This window comes from Phocoena sinus, chromosome 2 (assembly GCF_008692025.1).
Source record: "Phocoena sinus isolate mPhoSin1 chromosome 2, mPhoSin1.pri, whole genome shotgun sequence".
In the NCBI taxonomy this organism is placed as follows: domain Eukaryota; kingdom Metazoa; phylum Chordata; class Mammalia; order Artiodactyla; family Phocoenidae; genus Phocoena; species Phocoena sinus.
Window position 1 is genome coordinate 129,140,161 of NC_045764.1, and position 24,804 is coordinate 129,164,964.

The 24,804-nt window shown below is 40.7% G+C and overlaps 1 protein-coding gene across 5 annotated transcripts in view; it reads left to right on the forward strand.

Annotated features, from left to right (window-relative positions):
* Window positions 1–1,158: 1,158 nt before the first annotated feature.
* The window catches only part of FRMD6 (FERM domain containing 6), an 80,330-nt gene continuing 56,684 nt past the window's right edge, over window positions 1,159–24,804 (forward strand). For 3 of the 5 annotated variants that reach the window (XM_032623709.1, XM_032623706.1, XM_032623707.1), the window contains exon 1: window positions 1,187–1,289. The gene's annotated coding sequence lies outside the window, so the exon portion shown is untranslated. Of the gene's footprint in view, window positions 1,290–3,387; window positions 3,489–24,804 lie in introns of those variants that run through there. The other 2 variants (XM_032623710.1, XM_032623708.1) reach the window with 2 other exon arrangements.

The window sequence follows — 24,804 nt, forward strand, 5'->3', positions numbered from 1 at the left end:
TAGCATCAGTCTGATCTAGGGTGGTGTCCTTTCTTAGGTCCTCTGCTTCCTTGTCTCCTTGTCACATTCAGACCCACCCCATTGCTCCTTTAGTGAGGGGCCCTGTGGGGCGTTACTACCGCCCCTGGCCAGGGCTCACCGGATCAGCAGGCAACAGAACACCTAGGAGGGTATAAGCCCGGGGGGCTGGGGGTGGGAGGGTTGGAGCTCTGTGGGTCGCGGGCCTGGGGGCCAGGTGGAGGCTGGTTCTCTCTTCGTCTCCAGTCCCCAGAAGCTGGTCCAGTTGGCGCAGGCTGACTGGAGAAGCGTAACTCACCCTTCCCTAGAACCAACAACTAAAAGTGGCAAAGAAATCTCCATCTCCTGTCCTGAGTCTTAGTGCCATAAAAAATATCTTCCACTGGCCCTTCGCATCACGCGCTGACCCTCGGCTACCATCGAGAGCGGGCAAATATAATTTCTGAGAGGTCACTGGCACTAAAACCACAGCGGATAGAGAGGCCTTGTCTACCTGAAGACGTGGAGAGGCAGAGTTAGCGGGGGAGGCTTGGCTTCCTCGGCGGCGCCCCCTCCATCCAGCATAAAACCCGCGAAAGAGCGGCGTCCTGAGTAGTGGGTGGGCAGGTGGGTTCGAGACAGGAGGACGGGAGGGAGCAAGGAATCACAAAGCCTCCTCCGCTGGGACCGCCTCCTCTCTCAGTAGCCTCCCCACAGTAGCTCCGAATTAATAAGACGAAGATCAGGCCAAATTGCCGCCCCCAGCCAGCCCAACTGGGCTCCGGAGGGAGCGATCCCGGGAGCGGGGGTCCGCGCGTCAGAAGGGGCCATTAGGCCAGAAGGGGGGTAGCTGACAGTGTCCCCTCGCGCCTCCGTCTCCGTCACGCGGGGAAAGGCCTAGATCGCCGCGGTCCTAACACAGAATCCGTCTGCGGCTCGCCTCTCTCCCCAACCCCGGAGGCGTGGCGCCCTCGGCTTTCTCCCGCCCCTGACTCGCGGCACCCCTCCGCAGGACGCTTGGTTGGGCCCGGGGCGGGGCCTGCAGGCGCTCCACGTGCTGCTGCAAGCTCCGCTCCCGCGGCTCTGCCACCGCCCCCACCACCTCTGGGTCGACGGGGGTGGAGCCTCAGGGGGGCGGGGCGGGAGGCGTGGGCGAGGGGCGGGGCGGACGCGGAGCGCTCGTCCGGCTGCCCAGGCCAAGGGGCTGAGAGCAGTGGGGCAGGCGTGGCGGCGCAGGAAGGCACTGAGAGCTGACGGGAGTCCGACGCCTGGTGCTGCAAGCTTTCTCTGAGGTAAGACCAGGAACCCGGCTCCCCAGGACGCCCCCCAGCCCGGCCACCGCGCCCCGGCCGCTCACTGTGCCCCTTGCCGGCCGGGTGGCGGTGGCTGGACGGGACTTCAGGAGGGCTTCTGGAAGTCGCGAGCCCCAGCCCAGGCGGTGTCCCCTTCTCTGCGTCTTTCTTCGCCTTCTCGTCGCTGCCTCGGCTCTGGGCGTCGGGCACCGGGCTGGAAGGTCGCTTTTCCGCGAGTCGGAGCTCGCCCACGCCGGGAAGGGAGGACGGGGCCCCGGGGCAGCTGAGCCGGGCGGCGGGGGAGGAGCGGAGCTCCGGGGCCGCGTCTGCGGCGAGGGCGGGAGGCCGGCCGGGGCTGCGGGCTGCGCCCCCGGGCTCGGTGCGCGCGCTCGGCTTCCCGGTGGTCGCCGGCGCCCTGGGCTGGGGGCGCCTGCCCTTCGCGCCCTGTCTCTGTGACCCGGCGGCGGGGCCGGCCCCCGAGCCCCGAATTCCTGGGTGCTGCCTGTTGTGCGCGCGCCGGCCCGGGCAGCCCGACTGCGGGAGGGGACCTGAGGCGCGAGGTCTGCCTCATAGTCCCTTAGTCGGGGGAGCCGGAGACTGAGCTCGGGCTCGGCGACGCCGGAAGGGGGCCTTGGTGGGATGCGAGTGGGGGGCGCGGCCTGCAGAATTTGGGTTCCTGGAGGAGCTGTCGGAGCGCAGGCCCGGCCCGGGGCAGAGGAGACCCCCAGCTGCTGATCTGGGAGGGCCAGGACCTGTCAGGGATGGACAGCTGGGAGCCACCGGGTGAGATCTACAGGGATTATAGCAGCACCTCCAGTCCCGGGACAGCATAACCTAATGGTGAAGGCGTTTTCTTGAAGGCAGGAAAAAATGGAAAGCTGTCAAAATAAGCCCATTTTAAAGTTGAAATGAAAGTTGGAGGATTTTCAGGCCGTGCAGTTGTGTAGCTAGTGTCCAAAGAAATATTAGCTCCTTGACACCCTTTTCGTTTGGATTTCTTAGCAAAAATATGTTTTGCCAGTATTTCCCTCAGGAGTTGTGCATTGCCCGCAGTGGGGAAGGAAAACTTAAGCAAGCGTTCTCGGGTTGCTTTTAACTTGCCTGTGCTCTCCAGCCTTTTTGAGTGTGCAGAAAAAGTATCTCGCTGGATTTCTCATGTAGGATTCCGGCTCTTCTCCGGGGCCCGTCGATGTTTGTTTATTGGTTTTATAAGCATCTATTTAAATTTAGTCCTTGAACGAAATACTCCCCGTTGCCACAGGGTGTAGTTTAGGGATTAGAGAATACTGTTGGATAAAACTGCTAGTGGCTTCATTTTGCAGGAATGTAAGTCATTTCCTTTCTGTGATTTCAGGGAGTTGATATTTCACAGCATCACAACTTTGTGGGGAAAATTTTCCGTAATACATCTGTCATTAAAAAGGCTTTTGACTTTTGGATTTCTCTTCTTAGAGCAGAGCATAAATTTAGGCTCAGCAGTGTTAAAGTATCAGAAGTTTTTCAGAATCTACAGCATTCTGAAACTATTGTAGAAGGTAATTTTGACAAGCACCAAGACCTGCAAACTGCCTGCAGGATAGAGAGTGGGGGAGGGGAGAAGACCAGAAGAGAGGCAGGAAAACAGATGCCTGGGCTGTTGTCCTTTGTCGTATAAAACTTCTAGCACTTAATCATTTTTCCTTGGGTGTGGTTTTGAGAAATAAAAGAATTATGTTAAAAATGAAAATACTCCACAGTATGAGACAGCTGACATTTGAATGCTCTTTCAGTATGTTTGTAAACATATTGGATTTACATTTCATATTAAAATGGACTTCTGGGATTATTAGATGAGAAGGGTCCCCCAGGGGATATCTAGTATCAAGTTATCTGCAGGATATCTTTTCCAGAAAGCAGACTGCCTGTAATATGAACTAATTGCCCCCCCATCCCCCTTTGAATTGCTTGTAAGAGTGCCTGAGATCTGACACTGATGGACCACAGTAATCAGCAGTTCTTGCAGGGCCCCAAACATTTTAAGGGACAGGAAATCTTTCTCTGTTTCTACCCCCTCCTTTTTGGTGGGGCAACAGGGGTAAGCTACCAGCTTCAAACACATAATTTGAACTTGCAGATTTAAGATGCTCCTGGCTCTACAGGAAAACTGAATGGGCCAGGATGAAGACGGCTGCTTTTGAAAGGGAAAAGTCAATGTGCTAGGTAATAATTTTTAGCTACAAGTTCTTTAGAAACTCATTCAGCTGGTCTAGTTGAATTGAGCCGGTGGGGGGGGGGGGATGGGTTGTAGAGCTTTTCTGATTTCTGAACTTTGTTTCCACTTTTAACTACACTTACAAAGCTTTTGGCTTTCAGAACTTATGACATAATAGACCATGTAGCCTTTTGCTGCAGATGCTTGAAATGAAAGTTTCAAACAGAATTGTTTTTGACTGAGCTGTCAAGTTCAGAGTTTAGTGTAAATGAGTCCTGTCTCACAACTAACTTTTTTGATAAAGGAATTCTTTGTAGTTTTCAACTTGAATGTTGCAGATTTTGATTTCTGAGTCTGTGGGGTTTTTTTTAAAAAAAAACTAAAACCTGCAAACAATTATTTTAATACATGAAAGCTGGTACCAAGAAAAGATTAATTCAGTCCAGATGTAAAAATGTATGTGAATTTTAGATTTGGATGATCTCAACCAGTTTTCCCTTTTGTTGATGAGGCTGCCTGGATCCCAGATGGCATTCACAAATTATCCCTTAGGTGGTTTTCTGAGTTCAGAACTAAATTTCACCAGCCTTCTCTAAAGTCATTTTAACATTTTTTCAAGTTTTCTGAAGGATAGAAAGCTTTCTGCATTTATAGAGAGATGGATTTTTCATACTACTTATTAATACTAACCTTTTAAATGCCCTGGTTTGGTAGATGAAGCCTATGGGGAAACTGGAGGTATTCAGTATTGTGTATTATTATTATTCTTTTTTAATTAAGAGGTACAAAACTCCAGTTATAAGAATTGTGTATCCTTATGGGCAAAGCATAGAAGATATGGTTTTCGTTTATGCAATTCCAACTTTCTTCTTTTAAAGAAAAAAGTTTTAAATGTGTTTACAGTCTTCAGTAGAATCCTGTTGTAACAGTTTGTGGTCTCTGATATAGCAATTGTATGATGAGCCTCTACCATTCTTTCTCAACAAGAAACAGCAAACACAAGTAATAAGAAGACTCCAGCATTTTTTTAGCTTGTACTCCCAACACCAGAGTTATAAAGGATGTGTGTTATATATTTAAAATTATAATTTTTTAGGAAGTCTTTGTATGATTATCTAATTACACATTTTGGGTGTTTGAGTACATTGTGATTGTATATAAAACAATCCAGTGTAGGAGGTGGGGGAAAGGAAAGATTTAGTGAAGGAATTTATGAGTGGTGAAATTTTAGTTAAAATGTATCTTTCCTGAAACCCAAACAGGAAAAATGGTATTGTTGGTCTCTGTAGTTAAACTTTGATATAGGGAGTAGTTGCAAGGGCTTTTTGAATTGCACATTCTTCTGAGGAAGAGGCTTTGGGGGCCTATAAAAATAAGTAGAAACAAGTTAAAGGGATAATTTGAGAGGAAGGAAGAAGTAGAATACCGGGCATTGAACTGCAAGGAGAATCTAAACTTAGAAGGATGAGTATTGAGAACAAGGCTGAAGTAGGGAAAGCTTTCTATTTAAAAGTAAATTAAAGAAGAAGATCTTTTTAGCTGAGGAAAAAAAAAGGATTAGAATTAAGGTGCCCTATAAGGTCTGTATACAACATGAAATAGTGCTGCGGAGTGATATTTATGCTGGAAACGTTGCCTGCATTTGTGTTGAATCACTAGTTTGGTGTTAAATATTGCATTCAGAGACTGGATGCTTATTACCGTCCTCTGCTCCCCCTTGCCCCCTTATACCCCCACCCCACTTCCCATTTCATAGGCTGGAAACATTTTTTGTCTAAGTTCTAATGATACGAGAAATATTAAATTAGTCCTCCAGCATTTGGGAGAACTACTGATGCCCACCCGCCATGCTGTGGGACCAGAGGGACTCTACAGCAGTATTGGCTGAAGTTATCATAAAGTTTTGAGTGAAAATATGCAATCTGTGTTTCCAATTACCTTATATGATTTAGTGGTGTAATTACTTCTGATGCAACTTTGTGTATATCACTTTTCATATGTATCATATGGAGCAGTCATGCAGTATACCGTATTGATCAAAGAGGGATCCTAGAACATTGGGGAGGGGAAAGAAATCACTGATCTGACAGCTGGTATAACGTAAGGAGGAAAGTGTGGTGCCGAAACATTCACAGATGAACCAGACATAGAGCAAAGGAGAAGGCAGTGTTTTCTGGAGGTTCCTTGGAGTTGTCTGTCGCACAGCATTTTCTGGAATGCCTTTCCCCACCTATGTGGCCTTACCTAGCAGAGTTTAATCTATACAGCAAGAGTCTAGGTAGAGATTTGGTCATTAACCAAGTCATTTCATTAATGTGGTAATTGGGATAATTCTGATCAAAAGTATCTATTTTGAGCCTCCATATTCCAATTAGATTATCCTGGGATATTTTCAGATGTTTTCTAATAACTGCCTTTGTACATATATGTTATAGAACTTTGAGCAGAAATGTTTTACTGGTATATGAAGATAGAGGGAAAAGCAATATGTTATACTACCTTATAGCCACAGTTTCATGTGAGGGAGGAAATCATTATAAAAATCAAGGAGATTCTGGATGAAGATTTTAGGAAATTAATGTCATTTCTCACTTAGCTTCTCAGGTGGTTCTTTGTCTGATTCACATTAAACGAAATGTAATTAATTTTCTCCCTACAGGTAGCAGTACTTATGCTGTCCAGTTTTAGTAGATGGCTTTTGTTTGGAGGGAGTGGGTGTCCCTGTGGCTTTATTTCTTTGAACTTGTTCCTGAATAATTACATACAACCAGAAAAATGCAGAGATCAGAAGTATACAGCACAAAATGATCATATCTAGGCAATCAGCATCCAAATCAAGAAACAGAACCTTACCAGGCACACCCCCCTCCCCCCCATACCCCCCACCCCGCCCCAGCTCCAAGTTTCTTGCAGTCATAATCCCTGCCCCAAGGATGACCACTATAATGACTTTTATTGCCGTAGGATAGTTTTACCCTGTTTTGGGGTTGCATTTATTTATTTATTTTACTTATTTATTTTTGGCTGTGTTGGGTCTTAGTTACTGCACACGGGCTTTCTCTAGTTGCGGTGAGCGGGCTTCTCATTGCAGTGGCTTCTCTTGTTGCGGAGCACAGGCTCTAGGTGTGTGGGCTCAGTAGTTTGTGGCACGTGGGCTTCAGTAGTTTTGGCTCGCGGGCTCTAGAGCGCAGGGTCAGTAGTTGTGGCACACGGGCTTAGTTGCTCCGCGGCATGTGGGATTTTCCCGGACCAGGGCTCAAACTCGTGTCCCCTGAATTGGCAGGTGGATTCTTAACCACTGCACCACCAGGGAAGCCCCTCTTGGGCTGCATTTGAATGCAATCAAGTATAAGTTCTTTTTCGTGTCTTTTTTAACTCAACGTGGTGTCATGTCCAAATTGATTCAGGTAGCAGTACTTGTTTTTTCTTTTATTTCTTTGAATAAATATACCTAGTTTATTCATTCTGTTGATAGACATTTGAGTAGTTTGGGGCTGATGTGTGGGGCTTGACCTTTTGATGGCTCAAGAAAAATCAAGCAGTTTGGAATTGAAAGAAGAGTAATCTTCAGGTTAAAAGAAAAAAATACATCAGAAACGTGAGAGAAAAAAATACAATATCACACAAACAATAAAGGCTGAACTCAGTCCACAGAATCCGTGTTTCAGGGACACATTTAGGAATATACCAACTGGATATTGCCGGATTTCACTTGAGAATTGGGAAAAGGGAAAGGACCTTAGGTGACAGCTAGCCCCTTCATTTTTTTTTTTTTTTTTTTTTTTTGCGGTACGCGGACCTCTCACTGTTGTGGCCTCTCCCGTTGCGGAGCACAGGTTCCGGACACTCAGGCTCAGCGGCCATGGCTCACGGGCCCAGCCGCTCCACGGCACGTAGGATCCTCCCAGACTGGGGCACGAACCCGTGTCCCCTGCATCGGCAGGTGGACTCTCAACCACTGTGCCACCAGGGAAGCCCAGCCCCTTCATTTTTTAAAGGTGAGGGGACTAAAGATCCAAAAGACTGAGTGACTCAGAGTCTCACAGCTAATGACAGTGCCAAGAGTAGAAGCTGCTTCTGACTTCCAGTCTAGTCTAGACTAGTGCCATCTGAGGGCTGAAACCCAGCTCACTACTCTGTTGTCCAAGCAGTGAGTCCACTGGCCTGGAGCATGGGGTGCCCTTTCCTGATCCACACAAAGATATCCTATGGCTCGGTTCAGATAGAAGACCTGCCCAGAGAAAATGGAGTTGTGGCCCAGTGAGGCAGAATTATACTTCCTCAAGGCTGCTCTGCCTCTGCCCCCAGTACAGAGCCCTTGGAATTTCTGTTTAACCCCTTTCTCCTTCTCTCCTCTCTACTAGGGCTCTCCAGTGAGACTGGGTTATAAGCGCCAAGTAGGTGATATCTTGAGGTCCCTCCTGGCTCATTGTTTTATTCATCCATAAACAATCTAGGATTGACCCCAATTTCAAAGGACTGCTCTCTAAATATTTTCAGAATAGTTTATTCTTAAGAATAAGAATATATATATATTTTTTGCCTCTTCCTGACATTATGTCACCCCCTTTCTGTACACTTTTCTCCTCCATTCTGCCCCCCCCCACCCCCTTTAAGTTATCTTTTCTTAAATATCCCTGGAAACATCCAGTTTCTGGTCTCTGTCTACCAAAAACAACAGTGAAATTCTAAAGCTGAAATCTGTGGCACTTATTGTAATAAGTGCTCCGCTCCCAGGAAGCACTTATTGTAATAAAACATAGGATTATGAGAAATCTGATAGGTAAAACAAAGTGCTTGTGAAGGAAGACTGTTGGTATAGATATTTTCTTTCATGTTTCCCTAAAGAGAAAAAGGACATTTTCATGGTTTAAGAAAAGACTCAGAATTTCAACTTAGGCTCATCAGGAAGGTGAAAAAACGGTAAAACAAACAAATAAAAGAGAGCAAAACCTGAAGCTTCATAAATGGGTAGTAAATAACATATCCTGCTCAAATGAGATATAGCTTATAACAGCAAAAATTTAGCATGTATAATCTTAGCAAATAGATAAGTAAGAGATACCTGGGGGAAGAGTGCTCACCATAGGGTCTGACAAATTGCTCACTGAAATTACTACAGAAAAGAGTAATAAGTTTTGAAGACAAAATGGAAGAAAGGCAGTAAAATATAAACGTTAAGAACAAAATTTTTGAGATTAGTTCTCTGGGGTCCAAATCTAGGCTCCACTGTTTTCTAGTGTGTAACCTGGGGGAAGTTACTTAACTCTCTGAACCTCTTTTTCCTCATCTGTAAAATGAAGATAATAATAGCAACTATCTCATAGGGTTGTTTTGATTAAGTGAAGTAGCACATGTAAAGCAAGTGCCATGGTGTGACACATAGTAAACAGTCAAGAAAAGTTGGCTTTTATTACTTAAGACAAAAAGAAATGATGTATACGAAGATTTCTAGCCCTTGGAAATCCCTAAGCTTTTGTTTACAAGTAGTTGTTCACAAGATTTTATTTTGTGTTTTGATCGCATTAAGTAGGCAACAAATTATAGTATTTCTAAGTTACAGATATTGGGCAATCTATACTGCTGCACTAAGAATAGCTGGCATGTCCCGCTGATCACTAATTGAGTTATTTTTCCTAATTCTCCTATTTCCAGCAGTCTCATTCCCGCAGCTTCTGCCTGCTTGCTAATTATTTCTTTCCAGCTGCCAAAAAGTAAATTTACAGATTAAAAAAATTCTCTTTGTGATGAATAATGTTGTACAAAGTACTTTTAAAGTTAGAGTACCAGTGGCCCATGTCTTTTTATCTTGTACTCTGCAGATTTCATGTGAGTCCTTTTTAAGAAAGCCACTATTATTGGGATAAAGCAATTGTTTATTCCTCCCAACCCCACGCCCCACCATTGGCACAGTTTATAAAATGTGGGCCAGACCCCTTTACGATTTTCTGTTAGGCCCAAAACTTAAGATTTTTAAACCATTCATTCAAAGAAAATTAATAGTCTGAAAGTTTCAAAGGAGTTTTTAAGAAAAACAAACTTAAGCACATTAGAAAGACACATTTACATCTAAATAGCATAATTACAAATCCAGTCAAAATAGGCACAGGATGGTCCAGAATAATCATGGGTGTCATTCTGCTCTGTTCATTAAAAGGGGGGCCTACCCCAGATAACCCTATGGCCTGGTAGGTGTTGTATAATATCTTAAACTTAATAAACTTAATACTTTAAAAATGTTCACCAGGTCCCTCAGAAAACAGGTTTTGCTTCTGTATGAAGTATCCAGGACTGTGTTGAATACTTACTGCAAGTCCTGCCAAAGGGTTTCTTGTCTTGGTGGGGGAACAAAATATATGTGTTTGGAGAGGTATTAGATATTTCCCAGTAAGTGCTAAGTGGACTCCTGGAGCAGAACCAATGATGCCCAAAGGTAGGATGGCCCTAGCTTCCCTGGGGCTGCTGGATTTGGGTTGGGTCAGGAGGTCAGGCTGGGATCTTTGTATTCCTCAAGTACAAAGGACCTTTTCTAGGAGCAACAGACATGTTCAGGATTTGGTAAAAGTCTCAAATATTAAAAGAAAATTATGAAATTGAAACTATTAAATGTTTAATTAAATTCATTCATTCATTCAACATAATACATGCCTACTGTGTGCTAGACACTGTTCTAGGCCCCGTAGCTACGTCAGTGAACAAAATAAAGAAAATAATCCGGCCTTCATGGAGCTTATATCCTATTAGGAGACAAACACTAAACATAACAAAGCTTTAGTATTTTAGAAAGTAGTGTGTTTGGAAAAAGAAAAAGCAGAGCAAGGTAAGGGACATTAGGAGCGCTGGAGGAGGGAAGCAGGGCCTTTGGCAATTTCAAATAATATGGTCAAGGTAGGACTCATTGAGAAGATGACATGAGGGAAGAAGTTGGCCATACAGAGACACCTGGGGGAAGAGTGTTCCAGCAGAGGGACCAGTGAAGGCCTTGGGCAGAAGTGTGCCTGGTCTGTCACAGGACCAGTGAGAAGGCCACAAAGTAGCAGTAGATGAAGTTATAGAGGTTTGGGGAGCTTATCGCGTAGGGTCTGCCTGGTGGACCATTTTAAGAACTTTGGCTTTTACTCTGAGTGAAATGGGGAGTCACTGGAGAGTTTTGAGCCTAAGAGTAAGGTGATTTGACTTGCATTTTAATAGAATCACTGGCGGCTGTGTTGAGATTGAAAAATGGAGTAGGGCGGTCCCGGGAAGCAGGGATACAAGTTAGCCGCTGTTGGCAATAATCCAGTTGAGAGATGCCAGTAGCAGTGGAGGAGGTGGTGAGAAATGACCGAGATTTATTTTATAGGTCGAACCAATAAGATTTCCTGGTTTGAGGAGTATGAGAAATAGCGATCAGAGGAAGGATAACACCAAGGCTTTTTGCATAATTATGGAGTTGCCATGAACTGAGATGGGGATCTGATGGAGGAGCTGGTTTGGGAAAGATAACCAAGAGCCATTTTGGACATGTTATATTCGACTTCCAAGTGGAGAAGTTGAGCAGCTTGTTGGATTTAGGAATCTGGAGTTTAAGGAAGACGTCCAGGCTAGAGATAGAAATTTGGAAGTCGCCGGCAGGCTTTGGATGAAATCATATAGGGAATGTACGTAGACAGGGAAAGCAGTCCATGGACCAAGCCTTGGGTCATATCCATATTTATAGTTTGTGGAAAAGAGAAGTCTCATAAGAATGTATCTTAAGCCAAAGGAATTATGTACATATTTCTGACATAGTGGACCTAATTGTTTCCATTCTCTAAGTAACAGTGTTATTATTAGTAGATATTAATTCTACTGACCCACACCATGGGAAGAAGGAACTATGAGTTACTTTTTCTGTGATGAGGGGCTTGGGCTGAGCCTGAGGCACTTCAGGCTCTAGAGAGTGAGTTGATAAGGAGGAACCAGTAGAGAAGACTGAGGAGCGTCAGAGGACAGGAGGGAAATTAAAAGCATATACCTGAAATCCAGTAAGGAAAGCATCTCAGGGAGGAGAGAGTGATTCAGTGGTGTTGTGTCAAGTCAAGTAGCTTGAAGACTGAGAGTTGCTCATTAGATTTAACAACCTTGAGGTCACTGGTGACCTTGACAAGAGCTGTATTAGTGGCAAGGTGGGGACAAAAACCTGGCTGGAGTGGGCTCAAGAATGAAAAGCTTCTGAAAGATAATTCTTATTTTTAGTTCAGTTTCTTATACTATTCAATATTGTATGTGAGTACATTTTAATATGTCTGATAAAATGTGGGGTGGGACTTCAGAATGCTGGGGGCCATGAGGGTCTACAACAGGGATGGGGAGCCTTTGCGTTTCCCACTAGTAGAGTGTATGGTAGGATTGTTTTGTTTTGTTTCTAGTGACGACATGTTCTTTAATTCAACCCATTAATCATTTCATATGAAAAGGATAAAACAGAGCCCCAGTGAGACATGTGTTTTGAGTTGGCTTCTTTTTCAGCAACACTGATAGGTTTGAGCTGACCAGTCTATATACATCATGGTACTCCACCAGCCTGAAAACCTTCATTCATGGAGTGGATGGCTCAGGTTAGGGGTTCCCAGGGGCCAGAGCAAACTGAGTAATAGAAGCTTTGCTTGTTTAATATTTCTTTTATGCTTTGATGACTTTCATTGTGAATATTATTTCAAGGCATGTGATTAAGCAATTTTCATAGTTCTGTATTTTATATCATAATTATGCACTAAGAATTTTCTCGTCTGGGAATTACCTTTGAATTATAATTCTAACTTTCTGTAATACCATCATCAGAAAGAATCAACAAGACTCTGATACTAGTTATCTTTTCTTTCTCTAAGCTTATTAAAATGCTAAAACATAGGCCTTTAATGCTTAAATATTGCTTTTGGGTAGTTAAAAGCTTATAGTGATAGGTAGAATTAAAACATTGTTACATATATTTGAGTGCTGCTTGGTAATGAAAGTACTGTATAGTAATAGTCTTTAGAAAGTTGCTGATTATGGGAAAATGCTGGAAAGGGTAAGGACTTTTCATTTGTAGTGGATTATGGCACATGTTTTTTGAGAAGTGGAGATCCAGTGATTATATGTGTGTTTCTAGTGGGTTGTGGTATACACATATAATGTCAGCATTCTCTGAGGTACTGCTCTGTCAACACTGTTTTATTAGTATCAGTTTGAATGTTGTTCCAGCTGAAACTTATAAGTCACTCTACAGTTAATTAAATGAATGAAATTGGCCTGTAACAGTGAAATGCTTAACACAAGGCCAATGTGAAATAATTTGGCAGTGCTGAGTGTTTTACATGGTTAAATACTGGAGCGTGCAGAGGTATAAAACTAAGCAAATTATGAAATAAATGCTAAGTCTCTTAAGTCATTGACTACAGGATGAACTCCAGATCTCTTAGCGTGGAGTTCGACATGCCAAACCAGAGTTGCAAGCCTGTGGCGCACCAGCAAGATTGGCTACAGACATGTTTTGGTTTTAACACAGTGTTGAAAACATCTATTTTCCAGCATTTAAAAATTGAGAAACTTTAAATTAAAAAAAAATGAATTTTACACATTTTCTTAAAAAACTAGAAGGCATGGCAATGATCTGTTGGGGCAACATAGCAGCTTCCCTTTTTATACGGGTGTGTGCTCTGCAATTGTCCCCAACAGAGATCCTGTTGCTTCCAACATTGAGACCAAGTGTCTGTTGACATTTTTCATCCTGCAGGCTTCACTCCGATGTTAACTGTCCCTGTAGGCATGTGGGTTTGCTGTCCTCCTGTTGTAAATACTTATTTTCCAGTGTCATCTCGAAGCTCCTTAAGTCTAGCCAAATTGTTCTGCCCTTTGTCCCATCAAACACATACACAGTTAGTCTGGGTCATGCTTCCTCTACCCCTTCCACTGAACTGAGCTGTTTATTGCCTGTACCACTTGATGGAAACAGAGCACATGCTACATTGCATAAATCATCCTTTTATATATATTTTCTAGCTTCTCAACTGTATTAGAATTTTCTTGAGGGCAACAACTATATCTTAGAATTTACTAATGCCTATCAAATTTATTTTAGATTTAATAGATTAACTATTGTTTAGATTTAGCTTCCAATGTATGGTAATATATGATTATTATGATGCTGTAAAAAGATTAGAAAGTATCAAAATCTTGTATAAAGTCTGCTTCCTCAAATAGGACTTTAATTTACCATGTCCATTCCTTTGTAGCTTTGTAATCACATTTATGTAATCTAATTGAGTATTAATTCACTAAACACCTCATTTATTGCCAATTCTCTGATTCTGTTAGGTAGATGAATGAAGTTTCCAAATTTACATTACATTACAACATACCATTTTATTTATTTCAGATATGCTTCTTTCTAATGGCTATTATTGTTTTACATGGCTTATTTTCTCATTCATTTGACAAATAGTGTGTACACTATATGGAAGGCCCTGGAGAAGTGTGAACTTGACAAGCATGATGGTACCTGCTCTTCAGAAACTTTTAGCTGGAAAGGCAGATATTAAATAATTGAGTATATAATTGTTCAATTTTGATAAGTATTAAGAAGTAGGGCATGTTCTGAGACCTTATAACAGAGCACTCTGGTCTGGGGTCAGGGGCTGCAGTATGGCGTACAACACGACTGAATTCTAAACTCCTTGACTTTCTCATAATTCCATAGCAGTTTGTAAAATATTCTGAAGGTAAAAATTTAACCTTAGAAACAAATAAATTAAGGGGTAATTTATGTAACAAAATAAGAGCTTAAAAAAAAAAACTTTTCCAAAGAATTTACCATTGGCTGTAGACATTGCATTAATGATAAAAATTATAATTTATAGCCCTATAGTCTTTGTTTAATACTTGAGTTGAACTCTGTTTAAGTAAACAAAAGGAAAAAGGGAAATTGAGCTAGAAATTTCCGATCTGGCTAACTTGCAAAACAACTTTTGTTTTATGAAAGTAATTATTTCAAAGGCATTTGTAGTAAGAACTTTTCTTATGACTTTCAAAAATAGGATATAAAAAATAAACTGATTTATTCCTTCAAGAGTAACCAGTGTATAGTACCTTAATTTTATACTTCTAAGCCCATGACTGAGAAAAATTAATAGTTTATCAGTGTGATCTTGGAGTGAGGTAATGTGGTGTCTTGAAAAACCTCAGCAGTAAAGTTAGTGACAAGTGTGAGCCAAAAAATAGAGTGGAATTTTGTGTGGTTGCATATATTTTATCACAACAGTCAGACATGCTTTAAGTGTTTTTTCCTAAGGAAAATAGAATTTTATACTTAACCCATCTAAATATAGTGGTAAAGTTAATTTTTTGCATGGTTTATTGTCACACTGAAACAAAGGTCAGCCGCAGTGGTGCCACTTCTGAAATCTTTGTTAAGAAACTCATGTCACTTGCTAATTATAAAAGGAGATTCAGAAAAATCGCCATACTTAAGGAAGGTTTAGTTCAAATAAACCCAAGATTTTTAAATGTGATCTTAAGGAAATGCAAGGAAATCAGATCAGGGCATAGTTTTTTTAAGAAATGTCAAGTGTCATGTACAATTTAAAATAAATTCCAAATAAATCTGTTTAAAATCTTTTTAACTTCAAATATTCATTAATTGAGCCCACATTCATTTTAAATCTGTAGAAAGGATGTTGAACTGATAATTTGTCATTTACTAAATTATTTGCCGTTACTGGTGCCTGGAGAAATGTAAAGATAAATTTTTGTAAATGTCAGTTGTCGAATAAAACCTAGCAGGAAAAACTAATGGAAGTTATTTTATTCATAACATAGAACGAAACTTCCTTTATTTATTTTTTATTTTATTTATTTATTTTTGGTTGTGCTAGGTCTTAATTGCGGCTTGCGGGTTCCTTAGCTGTGGTATGCGAACTCTTAGTTGTGGCATGCATGTGGGATCGAGTTCCCTGATCAGGGATTGAACCTGCGTCCCTTGCATTGGAAGGCAGATTCTTAACCACTGTACCACCAGGGAAGTCCCAGAACAAAACTTCCTTTAATAATTGACTTATGGATTCTTGAACTAGACTCATGTTTCTGACCAATACGTTTTCAGGAAATTTGTAATCAGTATATTATAGATAGAGGAGTTAAATTAATGCATTTTAATGTATAATCTGTTTTCTACTGAGAAGACTTTGAAATATATGCTCGGTTGGCAAGGGGATGGGAAAGGATATAAAATTTTATTTGGGGGCTTGGGTAGGCTGGTTAGTGGTCATCTGAATTCCATTTTCTAGTGCTTTGAATCCTGACCAGACATGTTGTAGTGGGACTTCTGTTTGTGTATCTTTTTCTGGTATGATGTTATTTTCTGCATTACTAAGGTTAGTCACATCTTCCATGTAGGCAGTAAGCTGTTTGAGGACAGACAAGATGCTGCATTTCTCCCTCTCCTGAATTCTTCCATAGCTCCTAGAAAAGTCCTGGCTCTTGACATAAGCCCAACAGGATTACAGCTTTATTCTTTCTGATCTCTATAAGGTGAGAGAACCATCATGTAGATTTGAACCTTCAGCAAGTCAGGGCGGCATTTGACACATTAAAAAAAGTAACAGAGGGCTTCCCTGGTGGCGCAGTGGTTGAGAGTCCACCTGCCGATGCAGGGGACACGGGTTCGGGCCCCGGTCTGGGAGGATCCCACATGCCGCGGAGCGACTGGGCCCGTGAGCCATGGCTGCTGAGCCTGCACGTCCGGAGCCTGTGCTCCGCAACGGGAGAGGCCACAGCAGTGAGAGGCCCGCGTACCGCAAAAAAAAAAAAAAAAAAAAAAAGAAAAGTAACAGAAATGTGTTTATGAAAACCCGTATGCCTATTTCCCAAGTCTGACATATAAGTAAAATATAACTCTTCCCATAACAGTCATGTGTATTCAGATTTAGTGTTGGCATTCAAAAATATACATTGTGTTGCTTAAATTTTCAAAAGCCTGTGAAAATACAAATTTTGTTACTTAAACTTTCAAAAGAGCATAAGATTGGGTTTTTAACATTAACAATAGAGTGCAGTGATAGAAATTATCTGTGATTTCTCAATGCAGAAAAACAAGGTCTCTTTTGAAATGCCTTAATTTGGGGTTTCTTCCTGGCCCGTGAAAGAACAGGGATTCTTGTTTCCTCATGCCATCAGTTTTCTGTGAGCATACGGAAGGTAGAGTGTACACAGATTTCCTCTGCTTTTCTGGGGTTGGCCAAGGCATAAGCTTAATCCATTGAAAACGTCCGCTTGACCATTCCTGCAGTTTTTTCTCCTTGGCTTGACAGATGGTGGTGTCCACTCATGTTGTGGTGATCAAGTTGTCCATGAGGAGGTAATCTTAACTTGACATGGACCTCTGACCATTTGGGTTGATATGCTTGGCCCTGTGGCCTAGGAATGAGATGATAATGGATGTCATATTTTATTATTAGAGGGTTTATATTGGTCTTACCTTTCTTTCAGATTAGGGACAAAAAACACAAAATGTTGGGATTATTTAATATAAAACTTTTGTGTTGCTGGGCCACCCATCTTCTCTGCTGTTGCCTTGACTTCCTTGGAAATAGGAGTTTTAGCTTCCCCTGACCTCTAGTTCTTCATCCCTCTTCTATGTTCTGTTCCTGCTTCATCTGTCCACCTGTGTGTTCTCTATTCTTACAGAAAACAAAATCTCTGCATATGGTATGTTTTATATTGGGATAATAAGAAATTAACTAAAATCATGTATAGAGATTCCACCCCTTTCTAGTTTATTTTACTGTGTGTGTGTGTGTGTGTGTGTGTTTCCCCCTGAGTATATTAATAAAGTTACTTTGTGAGTACTTTTATGAATTTAAACCTTCCACAAGCCAGGGGGAACAGTTTGACCCATAAAGCAAACTTAAAAATGTATTTATGAAAGCCAAGTATGTACCTTCCAAGTCTGACATATGAGTAAAATATGAATAAAAGTAACATGTAGTTAAATTTAATGTAGAATTGAAAAATATTTTGTTTAAATTTTCAAAAACTATAAATAAAGATTGAATTTTGAAGATTACCAATAGATTGTAGCTATAAAATAGAACATTTTCCTCAAAGAAATTGAGATGTCATTGATGAGGTTCCTATGGTAATTAAAAAAATCATATTATATATTTTAAATGTTTGATTATGAGAATAATTATATATAATCATAATTACAAATGGTGGTTTTTCAATTCTCTGAGATGCTAAAATGTAAAATAAAATAGATTTTCATAAATGTTTATGCACCTTAATTAGTGAGATTTTTCTGCCTAAATGTAGATAGAAATAGAGCCATACAGTATGATTAAGAATTCTGACTACCATTATAGTTTGGTATTATAATAAATTACAGTTCAGAAGTTAAATTATATCTGATATTTGAGTGAGGCCATGGATCTTAAAGAATTATTAGCAACTGGAATATACTACTAAGATGAAATAATGTATTTGAAAGTGCTTTGTAAATGATATACTGTATAGACACACCTCGAAGTCTTAATCACAGTTATCTGGATAGTCATTTACTACTGATACTGTAGGAGAAAGAAGAGTGTAGAAATTATCATAGTGTACCTGGGCCAGCCTACAGCAGGGTGTTTAACCTAGACTGTAGGTCATGAGAGAGAGACTAATTCTAAAATCAAACACAAATGTCCTGTATGTGTGCATGGACACATCTGTAGGGCAAGGATGCATACTATTTATCAGATTATATAAGAACCATGATTCATATACTGTATGGTATTTTTTACTTAAACATTAAAGGAAAGTGGGAATTCCCTGGCGGTCCAGTGGTTAGGACTCAGCCCTTTCATTCCCAGGGTTCAATCCCTGGTCGGGGAACTGTGATCCCAGAAGCAGCGCAGCATGGCCAAAAAAAAAAAAATTAATGGAAGGTAAGCATTTATTTCCTTTAACCAGATTTTCTAGCATCATAATAATATATATCTGTAGGACATTTTTAATTTTACTAATAAATGGAACCTTTACTTGGTTACTTTATTTGGTCCTCAAAGTAATAGTCTCTCCATTTTACAGATAAGGAGGTTAAATGACTTGTATGATTTGACACCTTTACCTGATTCAATTTGGACAAAACCAGAACATGACACTCTTCTTCTAACTCTGGGACCTGTGCTTGTTTGTTGCCACCTCAGTCACAATTGCCCTGTTGATAAAACATTTCTAGAGTGTTTGTAAAATATGGTGCAACATTTTGATTTCTTTTTTTTAACTACCTATTTAAGTGAATTTAGTTTCTGCCAGATACTAAACGTGTGGCCCTTAATTAGCTTACATTGATTTTGCCATAGAGAATTTTTGTGTCATTCTGAACTAGATAGGATAATCTTTTCAAACATTCTACTTCCCATGATAATGCATTTAACTTGGCACAAAATTCCAGGTTATTGGATTTTGTCTGAAGAAAACAAGATATGCATAAAATTTCACACTATCAATCCTTTTGTTACCTTGAAAAAATCTCTATTAATTTGTAGGGTTGGTTAGTAAAGAGAAATTTTTTTTTTTTACTATTTTGTCCGATGGTTATTTGATGTGTTCACTCTTATTTTTAAAATTTAATTTTATTTTTTATACAGCAGGTTCTTATTAGTTATCCATTTTATACATATTAGTGTATACATGTCAATCCCAATCTCCCAAGTGATCCCACCACCACCACCACCCCGCCGCGCCCCCCTCGCCACTTTCCCCCCTTGGTGTCCATACATTTCTTCTCTACATCCGTGTCTCTGTTTCTGCTGTGCAAACTGGTTCATCTGTACCATTTTTCTAGGTTCCACATATATGCGTTAATATATGATATTTGTTTTTCTCTTTCTGACTTACTTCACTCTGTATGACAGTCTCTAGATCCATCCACATTTCTACAAATGACCCAATTTCGTTCCTTTTTATGGCTGAGTAATATTCCATTGTATATATGTACCACATCTTCTTTATCCATTCGTCTGTCGAGGGGGACTTAAGTTGCTTCCATGCCCTGGCTGTTGTAAATAGTGCTGCAGTGAACATTGGGGTGCATGTGTCTTTTTGAATTATGGTTTTCTCTGGGTTTAGGCCCAGTAGTGGGATTGCTGGGTCATATGGTAATTCTATTTTTACTTTTTTAAGGAACCTCCATACTGGCTGTATCAATTTAGATTCCCACCAACAGTGCAAGAGGGTTCCCTTTTCTCCACACCCTCTCCAGCATTTATTGTTTGTAGACTTTTTGAAGGATGGCCATTCTGACTGGTGTGATGTGATACCTCATTGTAGTTTTGATTTGCATTTCTCTAATAATTAGTGATTTTGAGCAGCTTTTCATGTGCTTCTTGGCCATCTGTATGTCTTCTTTGGAGAAATGTCTGTTTAAGTCTTCTGCCCATTTTTGGATTGAGTAGTTTGTTTTTTATATTTTGAGCTGTATGAACTGTTTATATATTTTGGAGATTCATCCTTTGTCCATTGATTCGTTTGCAAATATTTTCTCCCATTCTGAGGGTTGTCTTGTTTGTAGTTTCCTTTGCTTTGCAAAAGTTTTTAAGTTTCATTACGTCCCATTTGTTTATTTTTGTTTTTATTTCAATTACTCTAGGAGGTGGATCAAAAAAGATCTTGATTTATGTCGAGGAGTGTTCTTCCTATGTTTTCCTCTAAGAGTTTTATAGTGTCCAGTCTTACATTTAGGTCTGTAATTCATTTTGACTTTATTTTTGTGTATGGTGATAGGGAGTGTTCTAATTTCATTCTTTTACATATAGCTGTCCAGTTTTCCCAGCACTGCTTATTGAAGAGACTGTCTTTTCTCCATTGTATATCCTGCCTCCTTTGTCATAGATTAGTTGACCATGGGTGTGTGGGTTTATCTCTGGACTTTCTATTGTGTTGCATTGATCTGTATATCTGTTTGGGTGCCAGTACCATACTGTCTTGATTACTGTAGCTTTGTAGTATAGTCTGAAGTCAGGGAGTCTGATTCCTCCAGCTCCGTTTTTTTTCCCCCAAGACTGCTTTGGCTATTCGGGGTCTTTTGTGTCTCCATACAGATTTTAAGATTTTTTTTGTTCTAGTTCTGTAAAAAATGCCATTGGTAATTTGATAGGGATTGCATTGAATCGGTAGATTGCTTTGGGTAGTATAGTCATTTTCACAGTATTGATTCTTCTAATCCAAGAACATGGTATATCTCTCCAACTGTTCGTATCGTTTTTAATTACTTTCATCAGTGTCTTATAGTTTTCTGCATACAGGTCTTTTGTCTCCCTAGGTAGGTTTATTCCTAGGTATTTTATTCTTTTTGTTGCAATGGTAAATGGGAGTGTTTCCTTAATTTCTCTTTCACATTTTTCATCATTAGTGTATAGGAATGCGAGAGATTTCTGTGCATTAATTTTGTATCCTGCAGCTTTACCAGATTCATTGATTAGCTTTAGTAGTTTTCTGGTGGCATCTTTAGGATTCTCTATGTATAGTATTATGTCATCTGCAAGCAGTGACAGTTTTACTTCTTCTTTTCCAATTTGTGTTCCTTTTACTTCTCTTTCTTCTCTGATTGCCATGGCTAGGACTTCCAAAACTATGTTGAATAATAGTAGTGAGGGTGGACATCCTTGTTTTGTTCCTGATCTTAGAGGAAATGCTTTCAGTTTTTCACCACTGAGAATTATGTTTGCTGTAGGTTGGTCGTATATGGCCTTTATAATGTTGAGGTAGGTTCCCTCTATGCCCACTCTCTGGAGAGTTTTATCATAAATGTGTGTTGAATTTTGTCAAGAGCTTTTTCTGCATCTATTGAGATGATCATATGGTTTTTATATCTCAATTTGTTAATATGGTGTGTCACATTGATTGATTTGCATATATTGAAGAATCCTTGCATCCCTGGGATAAATCCCACTTGATCATGGTATATGATCCTTTTAATGTGTTGTTGGATTCTGTCTGCTAGTATTTTGTTGAAGATTTTTGCGTCTATATTCATCAGTGATATTGGTCTGTAATTTTCTTTTTTTGTAGTATCTTTGTCTGGTTTTGGTATCAGGGTGATGGTGACCTCATAGAATGAGCTTGGGAGTGTTCCTTCCTCTGCAATTTTTTGGAAGAGTTTGAGAAAGATGGGTGTTAGCTCTTTTCTAAATGTTTGATAGAATTCACCTGTGAAGCCATCTGGTCCTGGACTTTTGTTTGTTGGAAGATTTTTTTTTTTTTTTTTTTTTGCAGTACGCGGGCTCCTCACTGTTGTGGCCTCTTCCGTTGTGGAGCACAGGCTCCAGATGCGCAGGCTCAGTGGCCATGGCTCACAGGCCTAGCCGCTCTGCGGCATGTGGGATCTTCCCGGACCGGGGCATGAACCCGTGTCCCCTGCATCGGCAGGCAGACTGTCAACCACTGCGCCACGAGGGAAGCCCTGTTGGAAGATTTTTAATCACAGTTTCAATTTCATTACTTGTGATTGGTCTGTTCATATTTTCTATTTCTTCCTGGTTCAGCCTTGGAAGGTTATATACCTTTCTAAGAATGTGTCCATTTCTCCCAGGTTGTCCATTTTATTGGCATAGAGTTGCTTGTAGTAGTCTCTTAGGATGCTTTGTATTTCTGCGGTATCTGTTGTAACTTCTCCTCTTTCATCTCTAATTTTATTGATTTGAGTCCTCTCCCTCTTTTTTTGATGAGTCTGGCTAATGGTTTATCTGTTTTGTTTATCTTCTCAAAGAACCAGCTTTTAGTTTTATTGATCTTTGCTATTGTTTTCTTTGTTTCTATTTCATTTATTTCTGCTCTGATCTTTATGATTTCTTTCCTTCTGCTAACTTCGGGTTTTGTTTGTTCTTCTTTCTCTAGTTCCTTTAGGTGTAAGGTTAGATTGTTTATTTGAGATTTTTCTTGTTTCTTGAGGTAGGCTTGTATTGCTATAAACTTGTCTCTTAGAACTGCTTTTGCTGCATCCCATGGGTTTTGGATTGTCGTGTTTTCGTTGTCATTTGTCTCTAGGTACTTTTTGATTTCCTTTGTGATTTCTTCAGTGATCTCTTGGTTATTTAGTATCATATTGTTTAGCCTCCATATGTTTATGTTGTTTATGGTTTTATCCCTGTAATTCATTTCTAATCTCATAGCATTGTGGTCAGAAAAGATGCTTGATATGATTTCAGTTTTCTTAAATTTACTGAGGCTTGATTTGTGACCTGAAATGTGATCTATCCTGGAGAATGTTCTGTGCGCACTTGAGAAGAAAGTGTAATGTGCTGCTTTTGGATGGAATGTCCTGTAAATATCAATTAAATCTGTCTGGTCTATTGTGTTATTTAAAGCTTGTGTTTCCTTATTAATTTTCTGTTTGGATGATCTGTCCATTGGTGTAAGTGAGTTGTTACAGTCCCCCACTATTTTTGTGTTACTGTCAGTTTCCCCTTTTGTAGCTGTTAGCAGTTGCCTTATGTATTGAGGTGCTCCTATGTTGGGTGCATATATATTTATAATTTTTATATCTTCTTCTTGGATTGATCCCTTGGCCATTATGTCATGTTCTTCCTTGTCTCTTGTAACATTCTTTATTTTAAAGTCTATTTTATCTGATATGAGTATTGTTACTCCAGCTTTCTTCTGATTTCTATTTGCATGGAATATCTTTTTCTGTACCTTCACTTTCAGTCTGTGTATGTCCCTAGGTCTGAAGTGGGTCTCTTGTAGACAGCATCTATATGGGTCTTGTTTTTGTATCCATTCAGCAAGCATGTGTCTTTTGGTTGGAGCATTTAATCCATTCACGTTTAAGGTAATTATCAATATATATGTTCCTATTACCATTTTCTTAATTGTTTTGGGTTTGTTTTTGTAGGTCCCTTTCTTCTCTTGTGTTTCCCACTTAGAGAAGTTCCTTTAGCATTTGTTGTAGAGCTGGTTGGTGGTGCTGAATTCTCTTAGCTTTTGCTTGTCTGTAAAGCTTTTGATTTCTTCATCAAATCTGAATGAGATCCTTGCTGGGTAGAGTAATCTTGGTTGTAGCTTCTTCCCTTTCATTACTTTAAATATGTCATGCCACTCCCTTCTGGCTTGTAGAGTTTCTGCTGAGAAATCAGTTGTTAACCTTACGGGAGTTCCCTTGTATGTTATTTGTCGTTTTTCCCTGTTACTTTCAGTAATTTTTCTTTGTCTTTAATTTTTGACAGTTTGATTACTGTGTGTCTCAGCATGTTTCTCCTTGGGTTTATCCTGCCTGGGACTCTCTGTGCTTCCTGGACTTGGGTGGCTATTTCCTTTCCCATGTTAGGGAAGTTTTCGACTATAATCTCTTCAAATACTTTCTCAACTCCTTTCTCTCTCTCTTCTCCTTCTGGGACCCCTATAATGTGAATGTTGTTGCATTTAATGTTGTTCCATAGGTCTCTTAGGCTGTCTTCAGTTCTTTTCATTCTTTTTTCTTTATTCAGTTCCGCAACAGTGAATTCCACCATTCTGTCTTCCAGGTCACTTATCCATTCTTCTGCCTCAGTTATTCTGCTATTGATTCCTTCTAGTGTATTTTTCATTTCAGTTATTGTATTGTTCATCTCTGTTTGTTCTTTAATTCTTCAAGGTGTTTGTTCTTTAATTCTTCTAGGTCTTTGTTAAACATTTCTTGCATCTTCTCGATCTTTGCCTCCATTCTTTTTCCGAGGTCCTGGCTCATCTTCACTATCATTATTCTGAATTCTTTTTCTGGAAGGTTGCCTATGTCCACTTCATTTAGTTGTTTTTCTAGGGTTTTATCTTGTTCCTTCATCTGGTACATAACCCTCTGCCTTTTCATCTTGTCTTTCTGTGAATGTCGGTTTTTTTATTTTTTGCGGTACGCCGGCCTCTCACTGTTGTGGCCTCTCCTGTTGTGGAGCTCAGGCTCCGGAAGCACAGGCTTAGCGGCCGTGGCTCACGGGCCCAGCCGCTCTGCAGCATGTGGGATCTCCCCAGACCCGGGCACGAACCCGTGTCCCCTGCATCGGCAGGCGGACTCTCAACCACTGTGCCACCAGGGAAGCCCTGAACGTCATTTTTGATCCACAGGCTGTAGGATTCTAGTTCTTCTTGCTTCTGCTGTCTGCCCTGTGGTGGATGAGGCTATCTAAGAGGCTTGTTCAAGTTGCCTGATGGGAGGGACTGGTGGTGGGTAGAGCTGGCTGTTTGTTGCTCTGGTGGGCAGAGGTCAGTAAAACTTTAATCCCCTTGTCTGCTGATGGGTGGGGCTGGGTTCCCTCCCTGTTGGTTGTTTGGCCTGAGGCTACCCAACACTGGAGCCTACCGGAGCTCTTT